General features: G+C 38.8%; 1 non-coding gene across 1 annotated transcript; it reads left to right on the plus strand.

Moving 5' to 3' along the window:
- The first annotated feature begins 1066 nt into the window (after positions 1–1066).
- On the plus strand, positions 1067–1275 carry LOC130024098 (small nucleolar RNA U3). Its single transcript, XR_008792546.1, has one exon. It is a non-coding gene; the product is annotated as a small nucleolar RNA U3 (small nucleolar RNA).
- Positions 1276–16561: the final 15286 nt, after the last annotated feature.

A 16561-nucleotide genomic window follows, 5' to 3' on the forward strand; every position in this document is an offset into this window, starting at 1 on the left:
GAAAGGTCTCAGAAGGAAGTTAAAGAGTTACAACTACTTGAATGTGTCAGAAAATTACTGTAGGGACTAATCACAAGAATTCACCCTTAAAACACACACACACACACACACACACACCATGGAAAATGTGCATAGAAGGTCACCATTAGGTAAATGAAGATAATACCCTTGAAGGCTCGCTCTATAGTGCCAACCAGTTCTATAAGTTCTCAGATAATGACGTTAGAAATACCATGTGGAAGATATGTAATGAACACAAGAAATGATGATACTGTTAATTTAAGCATGAGAAAATATGAGATAAGAAACTATAAACATAAGTGATAAGAGTTGACAAGTGTACTTCGTATAATAAAAAGCAGTGGAAGACCTCAGCAGTAACTGAGAAAACACTCTGCGAGCTCCAAGATGAAATGCAGGAAACCTCTAGAAAACAATTTAATATGAAAAAAATTGAAAACAAGTGAACAACATACCAAAGAATTGTAGGATAAGTTCAAAAGAGCAATATAAGAACCATCAAATTCCCCAAGAAACACGGAGAAATCAAAGGAGAATTACTAGCCAGTGAAATGACTGAGAATGTACAACAACTGAGGAATGCATGCTCCCAGATTCAAGAAACTCAAAATGTTCCAGGTTAAAACAAACCCCAAAGAAAAACCCCAAAGATACATTTTAATCAGAATGACAAAGTCAAAGGCAGAGAATACTGAAAGCAACCAGGTCAAAAAAGGAGCTTAGATACAAAGGATCTTTCATAAGATTCACAGCTCATCTATCAAATGAGACCCTACAACCAAAGGAGAATGTGGGATACAGCAAATAAATAAATAAATAAATAAATAAATAAATAAATAAACATGTCACCAAGAATATTCTATTTGGTTAGGTTTTCAGCCAGACATGCAGGAACAATTCCAACCTTTATGGACAAGAAACAGCTTGAGAAGTTCATAAACTTGCAAGAAGCATAAGAAAAGATCTTCTTAAAGATACAAATAAATGTTACAAACAAACCTGAACTCACCAATGGCCTGAACTCACCAATCAAGAAATAGAGTGGAAGACTATACTTTCAGGAATCATGTCTATAGTTTGTTACTAGAGAAGTTTCTCTGATCCTATAGAGCACCTGAAACTATGAGGAGGAGCCATAGCATCCTCTCCTGAGTGTGAACTGTTTCTAGGTGTTGTTTTCTAACTCTTTTACCGTTGATGACTATTCTTCTCACCCTTGAAAGAGTGAGAGGGAGAGGATGCTGTCTGAGTGGTTTTGAGAAAGAAAGGAAGAAAGAAAGACAGACGACAGAAAGAAAGAAAGAAAGAAAGAAAGAAAGAAAGAAAGAAAGAAAGAAAGCAAGCAAGCAAGCAAGCAAGCTCTAGGATGGATCAGAAAACCAGCCTAACCTCAGTCTCAGATACTTATCTGTAACAATCAAAGTAAGCATAAGCTCAAAAGGCTAGAAAGCAATTTTATAGGCAAAATATTTCCTTAATAGGCTGGAGTATTCATATGTCACTATCACTGAAATCCTGTTGTTCATTGATTTCCTAGAGCAGGCACCAGTAACATCTCCTTTGTCCTAGCCCTGAGATTTTAGAAAGTGCCACATTCGAGGCTCTTTCAGGGTCAGAAGAATGAGACCTATCATTGTTACTTGTTTTTGGCATATTGAATACGCCACAGGGGGTTTGCCAGACTCTGCTGTGCGGGCAGGATACTTTCGGTAGCCTGCCAGTTTCTCCAGAGTAAGAACTAGATAATAAGATTCCGGGAGCTGGGTTTTATAGTCTCTGGGTCTTGACCATTGATAGGATTACACGGTGCCGGGGGGCAGTTGGTGGGTGTAACGCCTGCATACTTGAAGATGGGGGATCTGGGTGGAGGAGGCCCAGTACCGATCTGAGCAGGTTTGGAGAACTAAGCCCCAGGACCCGCACACCTTGGTTCCTCTGCCGGTTTCTTCACGCGTGAGGCTCATCCGAACGTGTGGAAAGTGATCTTGAGCATGTCTGTGGCTGGAACTGGAGGTCTTCAGCTGCTGGAGCTCTGCTTGGGGCAGGGAGGGGAACTCAACCCGCCCTCCTCCAAGGGGCCCTGGTGAGGACAGCCAGGCACGGAGGCAGGAGACTCTGCGCTGTTCTCTTCCAGGAGCTGGGTTTTATAGTCTCTGGGTCTTGGTGTAATCCAATATTATTCCAGAAATAAAAATCAAGATTGACAAATTATTAGCTAGACTCACAAAGAAAAGTAGATACAAAAGAAATGAATGAAGCTAGTTTTGGACTCTGACAAACTTTCAAGGCTGAATCAAGTGCAAACACAGCACTAAAATATACCAATTACCAACAAGAAAACTGAAATGGTAGTCAAAATCTCCCTACTCCCCTCAAAAAATTCCCATGCCATATGTGTTTACTAGAGAGACCTTCCAAATCTAAAAGACTTAATTAAAATCTTCAAGTTCTTCCAGAAAGTTAAAGAAACAAAAATTTCCCCCAATAATTTCTAAGATGCAAGCAATATTTTGGTACCAAAAGCAAGCAGACATCACTAAAAATTAAGACCTATATTCCTGATAAGCATAGATGTAAAGATTATTAACAAAATAATAAGTTAAATTCAAATAATGCATCAAATATATCGTGACCAAGTAGGATTTATCTCAGGAATGCCAGGATGGTTTAATATACACAAAGTAATCAATGTAATATATGCTATACATATCAAGAAAAATAAAACTATGTGATAATGCCATTAGACACAAAGAGAGAATTTGACAATACCTAACTTCAATTCCTGATAAAATTATAATAAAGTGGAATTAGAAATAACAATTCTATTATATTAGAAATTACACTGTCTGTCACTGTCCTCCCGTTGTTCATTGACTTGCTCGTGTGGGCCCAGTAACGTCTCCATTTTGAGACTTGTTGTTACTGTGTTTGGCATATTGAATACATCAAGGGTAGCTTGCCAGGCTTTGCCGTGTGGGCGAGATACTCTTGGTAGCTTGCTGGGATCTCTGAGAGGGGCAGAAGAATCAAAACAGGCTTGGCTGGGCTGGCTGTGCACAAGGCAAATTCCCTACTGCTGTGCTATCACTCCAGCCCATTAGAAATTAGAAATAACTAATTCTAATTTTATTAGAATTAGAAAGAACAATTTCAATTCCTGATAAAGCATCTTAATAAAATCAATTTGGAAAGAATGCTTCTCAATATAGTTAAAGCTATTTACTACAATCCCACAGTTACTATCATAGTGGTGGAAAACTGAAAGTCTTTCTTCTAAAATCAAGAACAAGGTTTTCCACTATCATGTTATTACTTACATGGTATTGGAAATCTTTGTCAAAGAAATTAGGCAAGAAAGATATTAAAGGAATCCAGATTGGGAAAGAAGTTATATTATCACTGTTTACAAATAATATAATACTATACTTAGAAGACGACGGAAGCGGTCATTGAAGCCCTAGCCAAACAGGGCATTCAAGCCCAATACATCAGGATCCTCCGTGAGCTGCATTGCGGATTCACTACCAGGATCTCACCATTCTACAAAGAAGTGATCGTTGATGTCAAGAGAGGGGTTCGGCAGGGTGATACCATTTCACTGAAACTCTTCAGTGCCACCCTCAAGAACATCATGCGACGACTGGAATGGGAAGGAATGGGAGTGAAGATAGATGGTCTGCAACTACACCACCTCCGCTTTGCTGATGACATTGTTTTAATAACACCAAACATCAGCCACGTGGCACAAATGCTGGCCGACTTTGACCGTGAGTGTGGAAAGGTAGGACTACAGCCGAATCTTACGAAGACAATGTTTATGAGAAACAGCCTCATTCCTGATGCCCCATTCGCCCTCAACGGAACTACCATCTCCGAATGCAACAGCTATGTGTACCTAGGTCAAGAAGTCAACATGACAAATGACCTGGCACCCAAGCTGCGCAGGAGGAAGAGAGCGGCTTGAAACGCCTTCAAGAGCATAGAAGAAATAGCTAAGAGGACGAAGAACCTCCGGCTCCGGGCACATCTCTTTGATTCCACTGTTCTTCCTGCATTAACATATGCCTCAGAGACCTGGACCCTAAGTAAACAGGATGAGAACGCTATTCGGGTCTCCCAAAGAGGAATTGAAAGAGCTATGCTTGGAATATCATGTTTCACTCAAATGAGAGAAAGAATCCGGAGTTCTGACATCTGTGGACGATCAAGAATCAGGGATGCTGTCTCATTTGCCAAGGTGTCAAATATCAGATGGGCTGGTCACGTACTGGACTACAGCTGTTACCGACTGGATTCCACGGGATGTCAAAAGACCGCGTGGCCGCCCACCTACCAGATGGTCAGACTTCTTCGTCAAGATCATGAACGATCGGTTTGAGGCTCTTCATGTCCCCTGAGGAAACAGATGCCATTGGGCTACACTAGCACGCGACAGGGACAAATGGAGACGTTTCTGGCGCCCACTCGAGCAAATCGACGACTAACGGCAAGTTAAGTGATTAAGTGATTAAGTGATACTTAGAAGACCCTAAAGACTGAACAAAAATTTCCTAGAAACAGTAAACCTGTCAGATTATAAAATCAACATGTAGACAGTGATATCTCTTTTACATACAGCATTGAAGTAGAAGAAAGAGAAATTTTTTAGAATCCTACTCTTAATTATGTCTCCAAAAATAAAAATAAATATTGACAAAATGTCAATCTTAACTGAGGCACTGTACAGAGTCAATAAAATGAGGTAATATTTCTATGCCAATTTTTAGATACTTGCTATTGAAATTTATATTGAGCAATAGCCCCACTGCCCACTAAATAGCCAAAAAAATCTTAAAGAAAAGTAAAATGGGAGGCTTCTACTACATAAAATTCAAATTATACTACAAAGCTTTTGTGCAATTTATGACATTTTATAGTAATGATATTGAATCTGGAGGCATCTTTAATGATGCAGTGTCATTGCCAAAGAAAACAGAAACAAATATAAATAAATGGGACTATATTAAATTAAAAAACATTTAACTGACAAAAAAAATAATGACTAGAATCCAAAGACACCCCACAGATTGGGATAAAATATTTGCTCACAACTAATCTAAGAAAGGATTATATATCCAAGATATTTAAATATTTTAATCACTTATAACAACAAAAACAACTCCATCAAAAAATATGGAGAAGAAACAAAAAGACATTTCCTTTAAAAAGCCATACATCTAGCCAGCATATGTATGGAAAAAAATATTCTTCATCACTTTTAATCAGGGAGAAGCAAATAAAAAACAATTAAATATCACTTCACACCAGTGAGACTGCACATATAAAAAAGAGCAAAAACAACCAGTGTGGATGCGGATATGGGGAAACGAAACTCATTTACTACTGGTGGTAATGTCAACTGGCTCAGCCTCTGAAAACCAATGTAGAAACTTTGCCAACTATTAAAAATTGAGCTTCCATGAGGTCCATAAATTTCACTCCCCACTATTCATCTCCAAACTCGAAAAATACTTTCAAAAAGATATGTTCATTGTGGCATTATTCCCAAAAGCCAAATTGTGGAAACAACCTGTGTCCAAGAACAGATTTCTGAATAAGAAACTGATAAATGTACAGAATAGAATATTACTGGACTAGAAGAAAAATGAAAATAACACAGTTCCACTTTGTGGGTGTGAATGGAGTGTATCACGCTGAGTGAAGCCAGTCAGAAGAAGAGACAGATACAGAATGTTCTTTCTTGTCCATGGGTATCAATAAACATAGGATTTGTGTAGGAGATGTCAGTGGTGCACAACCCTGAGGCTGAAGGGACTGCATGTAAATTAGGTGTTCACCTCAAATGGATCATACCTGGGTTCCAGTCCTTTTGCTTCGCCAACAGTGATCCCTGAGCACAGAGCCAGGAGCAAGCTTTGGGACCCAGCAATGACCCCACCCCACCTCCAAAAAAGACAATAGAAGGTAAAAACTGGTTTTCAGAACTAGGTTAAACAAGCAACACATTGGCCACTTCTCACAACCTGACAAATTATGTGTGCTATAGATATCATTTGTATCTCATATTTTATAGTACATTTCTCAGGTAATATCTTAGGTACATATGAAACAAGAGAAATTATTAAAACTGTTTACTCCTGGTAGAAATAAACATTGCAGCCCAAGTTTAACAGCTAGCAAGCCACACCCACACAGACAGAAAGCACCTTGAGGATTCCCAAAGCACAGGAACCTTGCAAGCACACTCCCCCACCCCACCCCAACACTTTTCAGCTAGGACTGATGTTATAATCTGCTCACATTACTATTTCCCCAGATGCTACCCAGTGACTTGGCAATCTAGTGACTATAACCTAGAGAACTCAAGTCATCATCTAGACATTTTTTTCCCTTTATTTTATTTTATTTTATTTTTTTTAAAGTTGTAGATTTACAATTTTTTGTGCTTTGGTTTCAATCATACAATGATCAGATACCCATCCCTCCACCAGTGCCCATCTTCCACCACCATGGATAATATCCCTCCCACCCCCATCCCCCCATCCCCCCCTGTCTCTGTGGCAGGGCAATGCCCTGTGTTCTCTCTCTCCTTTTGGGTGTTGTGGTCTGCAAAAGAGGCATTGAGTGGCAAACATGTTCAGTCCATAGTCTACTTTCGACATGCATCTCCCCTCCTGGGAGGATCCTCCAAACATCCTTTATTTGGTGCTAGACATTTTTAAAATCTTTTTTTTATTGAATCACTGTGAGATACACAGTTACAAAGCTGTTCACGGATGAGTTTCAGTCAATGTTCCAACATCCGTCCCTCCATCAGTATATATTTCCCACCACAAATGTCAAAGTTTCCCTCCCCCACCCCATGGCCGTTGATGTTGGCATCCGGTAGCATATGGCACCTGTGGGTAAACACTGCTGGTTGCTGCTCAGTTTCAGTCTGACCTGGCACACAGGTCCACACACCAGACAACAGCGACCCGATAGGCATTGCCCAGATAACCTCTGCTCCACATCTATCGTATCGTACCAGACTTGTTTCCCACTGTCCCAGAGTGCATGCTTGACTGACAGCCAGGGCTGAGGTCCAAAGCTTCTCTCAGACCCACAATCGCTAAGATTCCATGACCGTGGCACTGTAGCAGTTGCCAGACACTAGTTACTGCAATCTCTCTTGTAAATGGCAACAGAACAATGGTACTGAAGAGCGAAGACAGCAGAAAAGGCGCTTATGGTAAAAAGTGTCTGGTTTTTCTTTTGCTACTTAGAGCCAATGTGACAGTTGCAAGTGAATTTCTTAGTCTCTTGGGTTCCTTGAATTCAGCACATCAGCTGAGTTGGACACTAGGGACCAAGAAGTCTCTGATCACTCTCAGATCCTCTTGAGCTCATCACCACAGATAACAGAAATTGAGAAATGCAGACTATTGCTTGGGTTATCTGGAATGCAAACCCCAGCCTAAACATAGAATGTGATTTATTGCCAGATATAATGGGGATACAAGGAAACTGACGAGCACTTGGGAAGGAGGAGAACAGCTCCAGAAGAATTCTTAATAGGGTAGCACTGTAGAACTGTTCTCCCATTGTTCATCAATTTGCTCGAGTGGGCCCAGTAACGTCTTCATTGTGAGACTTGTTGATACTGTGTTTGGCATATCAAATATGTCACAGGGAGCTTACCAAGGTTTTCTGTGTGGGCATGATACTCTCAGTAGCTAGCCGGGCTCTCCGAGAGGGGCGGAGGAATCAAACCTGGGCTAACTGGGTCAGCAGTGTGCAAGGCAAACACCCTACCCGCTGTGCTATTGCTTCAGCCCTCTTAATATGGTAACTCTCATAAAAGCAAAAGTACAATCCTATTAACACTCCATGAAACAAAGAAACCAAGAGGAGATTATTTCAACAAGATATAGGAAGTATAAAAAATGTCCAAATAGAAAAATATATAACAAGACATATCTGAAGAAAAAAGTAGTTATTCTAAAAAGCAATAGTCTCAAAACTGAATGGAAGGGTTAAAAATAAAATTGACTTAATGAAAAGCTAGAAGACCATACAAAAAATTATCAAAAGGAGCAATTTTTAAAATGTGAATTTAACATAAAACCTATGAAGCATATAAAGAGAAATATTTGCAGCAGAATTTTTCACAGAAGATAAAGAGAACAGGTCATAATTCATATTTAAAGAAACAATAGGTGAGTACATCCTTTAACAAACAAATGAAAAGCTAGTCAGATTACCCAGGAAGCTTAAAATTCGCAACTAAATAAACTCAAAGAGGTGCATTTCAGTATAGCCAAAGTAGGAAGAGAGAGAGAAAGATGGAGAAAGAGAGACAGAGAATTCTAAAAACATCAAGAGAGAAGTAAAAAACATCTTATGTAAGGTAATTAGAAGATTTCTCAATAGAAATTCCGTAGGTGAGAAGAGAACGCATACTATATAAAGGTAAAGGCCCTCCCGTTAATCGTCGATTTGCTCGAGCGGGCCCAGTAACGTCTCCATTGGAGACTTTGTTGTTACTGTGTCTGGCATATCGAATACTCTCGGTAGCTTGCCGGGCTCTCCGAGAGGGGCAGAGGAATCGAACTTGGGTCGGCCATGTTGGCCGCTTGTAAGGCGAACGCCCTACCGCTGTGCTATTGCTCCAGCATACTATATAATGTACTGAATATAAAATAACTCCAACAAAAATATTCTACCAAGCTATGTCAGTGCTCAGATTTAAAGAACTAGTTTTTAGACAAAACGCACCTTAAGGAGCACACTTCCAATAAACTAGTCCTTGAAAAATGCTTAAGTGACATCTATCAAAAAAAAAAAGTACACTAATTGAAAATAGCAAAATGCCTCAAACAAAAATAAACCTAAATAAACAAAAGTAACACATGGAACACAGCAATTATAAGAACTTCCAATGAACTCAATATTTACTTCTTTTCAATTTAAACTAGGCAATAAGTTTAGGACTTTAGTTGTAAACCTTGCGGTAATCTCAAGGCAAAAATATTTCGAAAGGAAAAACAAACGGGATATGATTATGATACAAAGTCAGCTATCCCAGAACAAGATAAAATTAGAGAACAAAATAGAGGAATCCTGCAGTAGCAGTCAGAATAGATGATGAAAATACAATAAATTCTTTTATGTTGATTATATTGCTAACTGCCAATGGACTGAGTTAAGCTATCATAGAATTTGAATGATGGATTGGATCAGAAAACCAAAGCCAACTCTGCAACTCACAGGAAGTATGCTGGAGCTGTAAAGATAAACAGGCTCAAAGTGAAAGGTTAAAATACAAGCACATGTGAAAATGGAAGCCAAGAAAAGGGAAGGGCAGTTGTTTTTCCAACATGTAAAATAGACTTCAAACTAGAAAATGTAACTAAATAGAGATGAACATTATATAGCAATTAAGGGACAAATTTAGATAATTTACACAATTTACATACACATTAAATGCAATAGTATCAAAAATATAAAGGTACTATTAGAAGAGCTGAGGAGGCGGGTTAGCCTAGTGCCTACCCAAGCAGGACTACTCGCAGCCATTTGATCCTACAATCCAAAATTGTCACATTTAGGGCCAGAATCTACTGTCTTAGGACAGACCTCACCGAGATATTGACCATTCAGATATGCAGCTTTTGTGACTGAAATCTCCAGGCTTCCTTGGCGTTGGGATGAACTACTTTTGCCTACTTCCCTAAACTTGAAATAACCATGAACCAACTCAGTCCCATCATGTAAGCTCTTCTACTGGCCTTCCTTCAGAGACACAAACAATCTTTAAAGAGATCAAAAGCAGTTGATCTCAGATCCGCCCAAGGCAGAACAGACTGGGGTAAATAAGGGTTGGGTGGGTTGGGTGGGCCAGCTTGGTGCCTGCCCAAGCAGAGTCCCCAGCAGCCACTTGCTTCTACAATCCAAAATCACTGCCATGTCTCTGGTTGGACTCCATCCTCACCGAAATATAATCTGTTGATAATTTGGGTATGTGAATTTTGTGACTGAAACCTCCACGATTTCTTGGGATCAGGATGGGCTACCTACCCCAACTTCTCTGTACTTCTGGAACCCTCAGCAGTCATGTCCACACCCCAAGGCTGCCACCCAGTTTAAAAAGCTATTTCAACCTTACCATCCTGATGAAAATTGTTGGAGAATGTTTGGATTGAAATAGACATTTGTGGTAGTAAAGGCACACTGATGGAGAGATTGGTGTTGGATCATTGTATGGATGAAACACAAACATGAATAGCTCTGCAGTGGTCTATCTCATGGATATTAAAAAAAAATTTTAAAGTAATATGGAGTTCATGCCAGCTTCGTTGAGCTTAATCAGTATCTCAGAAAATAGCAGTTCTCCTACATTTAAAAACAGGATGAGTCTAAAACCTCTACCAAGAAACTTCTAGAAACAATAGACTTGTATAGTAAAGTGGCAGGCTATAAAATCAATACCCAAAAGTTCATGGCTTTACTATACGCAAATAGTGAAAGAGAAGAAAGTGTCATGAAGAAAACAATCCCATTCACAATTGTGCCCCAGAAAATCAATTAGCTAGGAATCAGCTTAACTAAGGAAATAAAGGACCTGTACAAAGAAAACTACAAAATGCTACTTCAGGAAATAAAAGAGGACACCAGGAAATGGAAAAATAACCCCTGTTCATGGATAGGGAGAATTAACATTGTCAAATGGCAATACTTTCCAAAGCACTGTACAAATTCAATGCAATCCCTATAAGCATACCCATGACATTCTTCAAAGAAATGGAGCAAACACTCCTGAAATTTATATGGAACAATAAGCCCCCACGAATATCTAAAGCAATTCTGGGGGGAAAGAAAATGGGAGGAATCAACCTCCCTAACTTCAAACTCTACTACAAAGCAGTGATAATTAAAAGAGCATGGTACTGGAATAAAGGGAGAGCTGCAGACCAATGGAACAGGGTCGAATATACTGACATCTCCCCCCAAGCATATGATCATCTAATCTTCGATAAGGGGCTAAGAAATGTGAAGTGGAGCAATGAAAGCCTCTTTAACAAATTTTGCTGACAAAACTGGACAGCTACATGCAAAAAAGTGGGCTCATATCTGTCCCTAACACCAAGTACAAAAGTAAGATCAAAATGGATTAAAGACCTCAACATCAGACCAGAATCCATAAGGTATATTGAAGACAAAGTTGGCAAAACCCTCCATGACATTGAAGCTAATGTTATCTTCAAAGATGTCACTCCACCGGCCAAGCAAATGAAAACAGAGATAGACAAATGGGACTATCTTAAGCTAAGAAGCTTTTGCACCTCCAAAGAAACAGTGACCAAAATACAAAGACAATATACAGAATGGGAAAGGATATTCTCAGAATATACATCTGACAAGGGGTTGATATCAAGGATATACAAAATACTGGTTGAACTCCACAAGAAGAAAACAACCAACCCCATTAAAAAATGGGGAGACTAAATGAACAGAAACTTTATCAAAGAAGATATCCGAATGGCTAAAAGGCACATGATAAAATGTTCTACATCATTAATCATCAGGGAGATGCAGGTCAAAACAACAATGAGATATCATTTCACACCACAGAGACTGGCCCACATCCAAAAGACCAAAAGCAACTGGTGTTGGCGTGGATGTGGAGAGAAAGGGACTCTCCTTCACTGCTGGTGGGAATGCTGACTGGTTCAGTCCTTTTGGAAAACAGTATGGATGATCCTCAAAAAATTAGAAATTGAGCTCCCATTTGACCCAGCAATACCATGCCTGGGAATATATCCCAGAGAGGCAAAAAAGTATAGTCGAAGTGACATCTACACTTGTTTTTTCATTGCAGCACTGTTTACAATAGCTACAATATGAAAAAAACCTGAATGCCCGAGAACAGATGACTGGTTGAAGAAACTTTGGTACATCTACACAATGGAGTACTTTGCAGCTGTTAGAAAAGATGAAGTCAGAAATTCATAAAAATAAAAGTGGTACTACATGGAAAGTATCATGCTAAGCACAATGAGTTAGAAAGAAAGGGACAAACATAGAAAGATTGCATTCATCTGGGGAACATAAAGTAACAAAATAGGAGACTAACACCCAATAATATCTGAGATAAGTACCAGAAGTATTACTCCATGTCTTTGAGGACAGCCACACACGCTAGGGGAAAAGGCAGCTCAGATGGAGAAGGGAGCACCAAATAAAGGGTGTTCGGAGGTTCCTCTCAGAATGGGAAATACATGATGAGAGTAGACTCTAGACCAAACAAGATTGTCACTCAATGTCTCTTTTGAAAACCACAGCACTCAAAAGGAGAGAGATAACAAAAGGGAATGCCCTGCCACAGAGGTAGGGTGGGATGGGGGATGGGGGGTGGGAGGGATACTGGGACTGGTGGTGATGGAGAATGGGCCCTGGTGGAGGGATGGGTACTTGATCATTGTATAACTGAAACCCAAGCAGAAAAATTTGTAAGTCTACAGCTGTACCTCATGGTGTTTCACTAATAAAAATTTAAGAAAAAAATAAAAACATGATGAGATATTTTTAACCTGTGAGAACCGCTATTACATTAAAAAGTAACAGGAAATGTTATATAATACATGGAGAGAAGAGAACCCTTATATTCTTTAGTGAGAACAAAAATTAGTGCTGTTATTTTGAAAAGTAGTATGAAGATTCATAAAAAAAACTTAGGAGTAGAAATTTCTTATTATACAGTGATACCTTTTGTTATTTACAAAAATTTGTTATTTAAAAAATTAATTAAGAGATAAGTGCACTGCCATAATTGTTGTACTATTATATTGAAAGTGTCCAAGTCAATATAAGTATTCACCAACTGATGAAGATGTAAAAAAGATATGGCATACTAGGTACAGTTCTTCTATAAAAAAAGATAAAATCCATGATTTTGCAACAACATAACAACATGATTAAACCTAGAAGACATTTTCCTTGCATAATAAGGCAGACTGAATTGAAAAATCACGTAGTTCACTCATAGGTGGACTATAAAGAAACATAGATAAATATATACACATATATAATTGGTCATATATACCAATTATGTAATTGGTCTATCAGTAAAAATCCTATTCAAATAGTAACTTCACAAATGTTCAGTAAAAGAGAGGCTTATTCATTTAGGTGTGAACTTATATACACATTATTTTTAATGGTGCACTCTAAAACTCATAATGTTATAAGTTAAAATAACTGTGGTGTAAGATAAAATAAGTAAAAATAAATTAAGGTAAAATGAATACAAATTTCTTCTTTGGAGAAAATTTATGGATTTAGAACCATCACTTAAACTATTTGACATGGTTGTATCACTTGAGACTTGTATTTTTTTCAGTAAAATTCAAGTTTGCTAAGGAATTGAGTAATTGTCCAGATTTCTCAAGGAATCTTTACAACCTTACACTTCTTTTCAAACAGACCCCATCTCTCATAAGACCATCACAGTTTAAAAGGTATAGAAAAAGAAATTCTCTCTTACAAGAATGATGTATCTTCTCTTGCTATTATGAATACAATTAGTGGGTCCTCACTATTGAGTTTCACCCTGAGTCAAACAAGTATCTTAAAATATATATCTGACTGTGTAGTCAGTATAGTTCTGTGATAGAGTTCTTGTCTTGTCTGTGTGTGGGTCTAAGTTTGATCCTTGACGCTGGAAACATTTTTTCACACTAATAACCATGAATTACAAAGTTACAAAGATATTGATGACTAATTTTCTGGTATAAAACGTTACAAAACCAATGACTTCACCAGTGTCCATTAGCCTTCACCAATTCCCCCCAGTTTCTTTCTTGCCTCCCCAGGTCCCCCCCCCCGCCCCTCTGTGGCAGGCACTTTTCCTTCAACAATTGTCCCATTGTTCCCTTCCTTATTCTGCACCACAATTCCACCCCACTGGCAAGCTTCCTACTGAGGAACAGTTCCCCTGGGCTTTGTTTTTATTGCCTCTGGGCATTTGTTATTCCACTATAAATTTTCTTTATATCTAAAATATGACAGACATTTGTAAGACATATGTCTCTAATTTTTTCACTCATTATGAAAATCTCCAGATTCATTCATGTTTCAGCAAATTGCATTACTTTATCTTTTTTCTTATGGCCAAGAAGTATTCCATTGTGTATAATGTGTCATAGTTTCTTTATCCAGTCAGCTGTTCTTGGACATTTGAATTGTTTCCATATTTTGACTATTGTGAATAGTGCTGCAATGATCATTAGGAGCTCAGGTGTATTTTCTGCATTGTGGTTTGAGTCAAAACTCCATGATAATAATAATAGTTATTATTATTATCTAAATTATCAAAAAATACCAAAAAAAAACAAAAAAGGGTGAGCTGGTGGTTGATGAGAACCAAGTCGCATCAGCAAAGGGAAGAGAAAGGCAGAGAACAAGGCCATGATAACCAAGCGCATTGAGGTTTCTCGGGACTTCAAGATGCCACTCTGTCTAATGTTCATTGATTTAAAGAAGGCCTTTGATTCTGTTGAGACTGAAGCCATCATCGAAGCCCTAGCCAAACAGGGCGTTCAAACTCAGTACATCAGGATCCTCCGTGAGCTGTATTGCAGATTCACTACCAGGATCTCACCATTCTACAGGGAGGTGATCATTAACGTCAAGAGAGGGGTTTGGCAGGGTGATACTATTTCAGTGCCATCCTCGAGAACGTCATGCGGTGACTGGAATGGGAAGGAATGGGAGTGAAAATAGACCGTCGGCAACTACACCTCTGCTTTGCTGATGACATCATTCTAATAACACCAAACATCAGCCACGCGGCACAAATGCTGACCGACTTCGACCATGAGTGTGGAAAGGTCGGACTACACCTGAATCTCACAAAGACAATGTTTATGAGAAACGGTCTTGTTCCTGACGTTCCATTCACTCTCAACGGGTTGACCATCTCCGAATGCAACAGTTATGTGTATCTAGGTCGAGAAATCAACATGACGAATGATCTGGCACCTGAGTAGTGTAGGAGGAAGAGAGCTGCTTGGAAGACCTTCAGGAATGTCAAAGAAATAGCTAAGAGGATGAAGAACTTCCGGCTCTGAACACATCTCTTCAATTCTACTGTTCTTCCTGCATTAACATATTCCTCAGAGACCTGGGCCCTACGCAAACTGGATGAGAATGCTATTTGGGTCTCCCAAAGAGGAATGGAAAAAGCTATGCTTGAAGTATCATGCTTCACTCAAATGAGAGATAGAATCCGGAGTTCCATTCTCTGTCAACGCTCAAGAATCAGGCACGCTGTCTCATTTACAAAGGCATAAAAAATCAGATGGGCTGGACACGTAATGAGGTTTAGAGATGATCGCTGGACTAGAGCCATTACCAACTGGATTCCACGAGACGTCAAAAGACTGTGTGGCCGCCCACCTATGAGATGGTCAGACTTCTTCATCAAGACACTGAATGATCAGTTTGAGGCTATTTGTGTTCCTAGAACGAGCAAATGCCATTGGGCTACATTAGCACGAGACAGGGACAAATGGAGATGTAATTGGTGATCGCTCAAGTGAATCGATGAGTAACGGATGTCAAGCTATCAAGTGATATAAATTATATAATTATTATATAAATATTAATCTAACTCAAAATCAATGACCTGAATGCACCAATTATGAGACAGAATGCCCCAATGGACTAGAAAATTGAATTTAGTCTTCTGCTGCCTACAAGAAACACATTGAAATAGTAAGGGGCAACACACACTCAAAGTCAAAGGTTGGAAATATTTGCTATACTAAAGAATTGTCTTATGTATTGCAGAATTCTTCTTCATCAAATCAATATATTCATCTTACTCCCAGAAAGACATATTTGAACCAGTGAATTATTCTCTAATACAGCATATCCTTTTCAATTTTCTGTGATTTTTCCCAACTCACCAAAATTGGTCTACAAACTACAAATATGCAAGAACATGAGTATGTTTCTATCCTAACATGAGTGAGTTTCTATCCTAACTAGAACATCATTGTAAACTAAGTGGTAGTAGAAAACTCATAAGATATTCATCTGTAAGAATTTGTTGGATGCGTGTGTAATCTAATTTAAATACTTCCGTGAATATTTGCAAAACCCTTTGAAACTCTGTCTTATGATATTGCTATGCTTATGGAAGGAATTCCAAAAGAGATTTGTCTTAATTTACTGAGCTCCTTAGACAGTTACTTTAAATGTGCTTGAAAAGGAAAACAAAACAAAAATTCAAAACAATGAAAATTCCCTATCCATGGAAATGTAATAATGCATACCACAGAAATAGGGGATTTGTGTATAACATTTCAAACCTAAGCAAGCAGTTTTTGTAATGCACTCAGCTGAATCAAATAAATTACCTCAAGCTACCGAGAGTATTCATATGCCAGACACAGTAACAACAAAGTCTCCAATGGAGATGTTACTGGGCCCGCTCGAGCAAATCGACGATCAACGGGAGGGCCTTTACCTTACCTTACCTTTACCTTTACCGATG

The sequence above is a fragment of the Sorex fumeus genome, unplaced genomic scaffold, assembly GCF_029834395.1.
Source record: "Sorex fumeus unplaced genomic scaffold, SorFum_2.1 ptg000026l, whole genome shotgun sequence".
Taxonomy (NCBI): Eukaryota; Metazoa; Chordata; class Mammalia; order Eulipotyphla; family Soricidae; genus Sorex; species Sorex fumeus.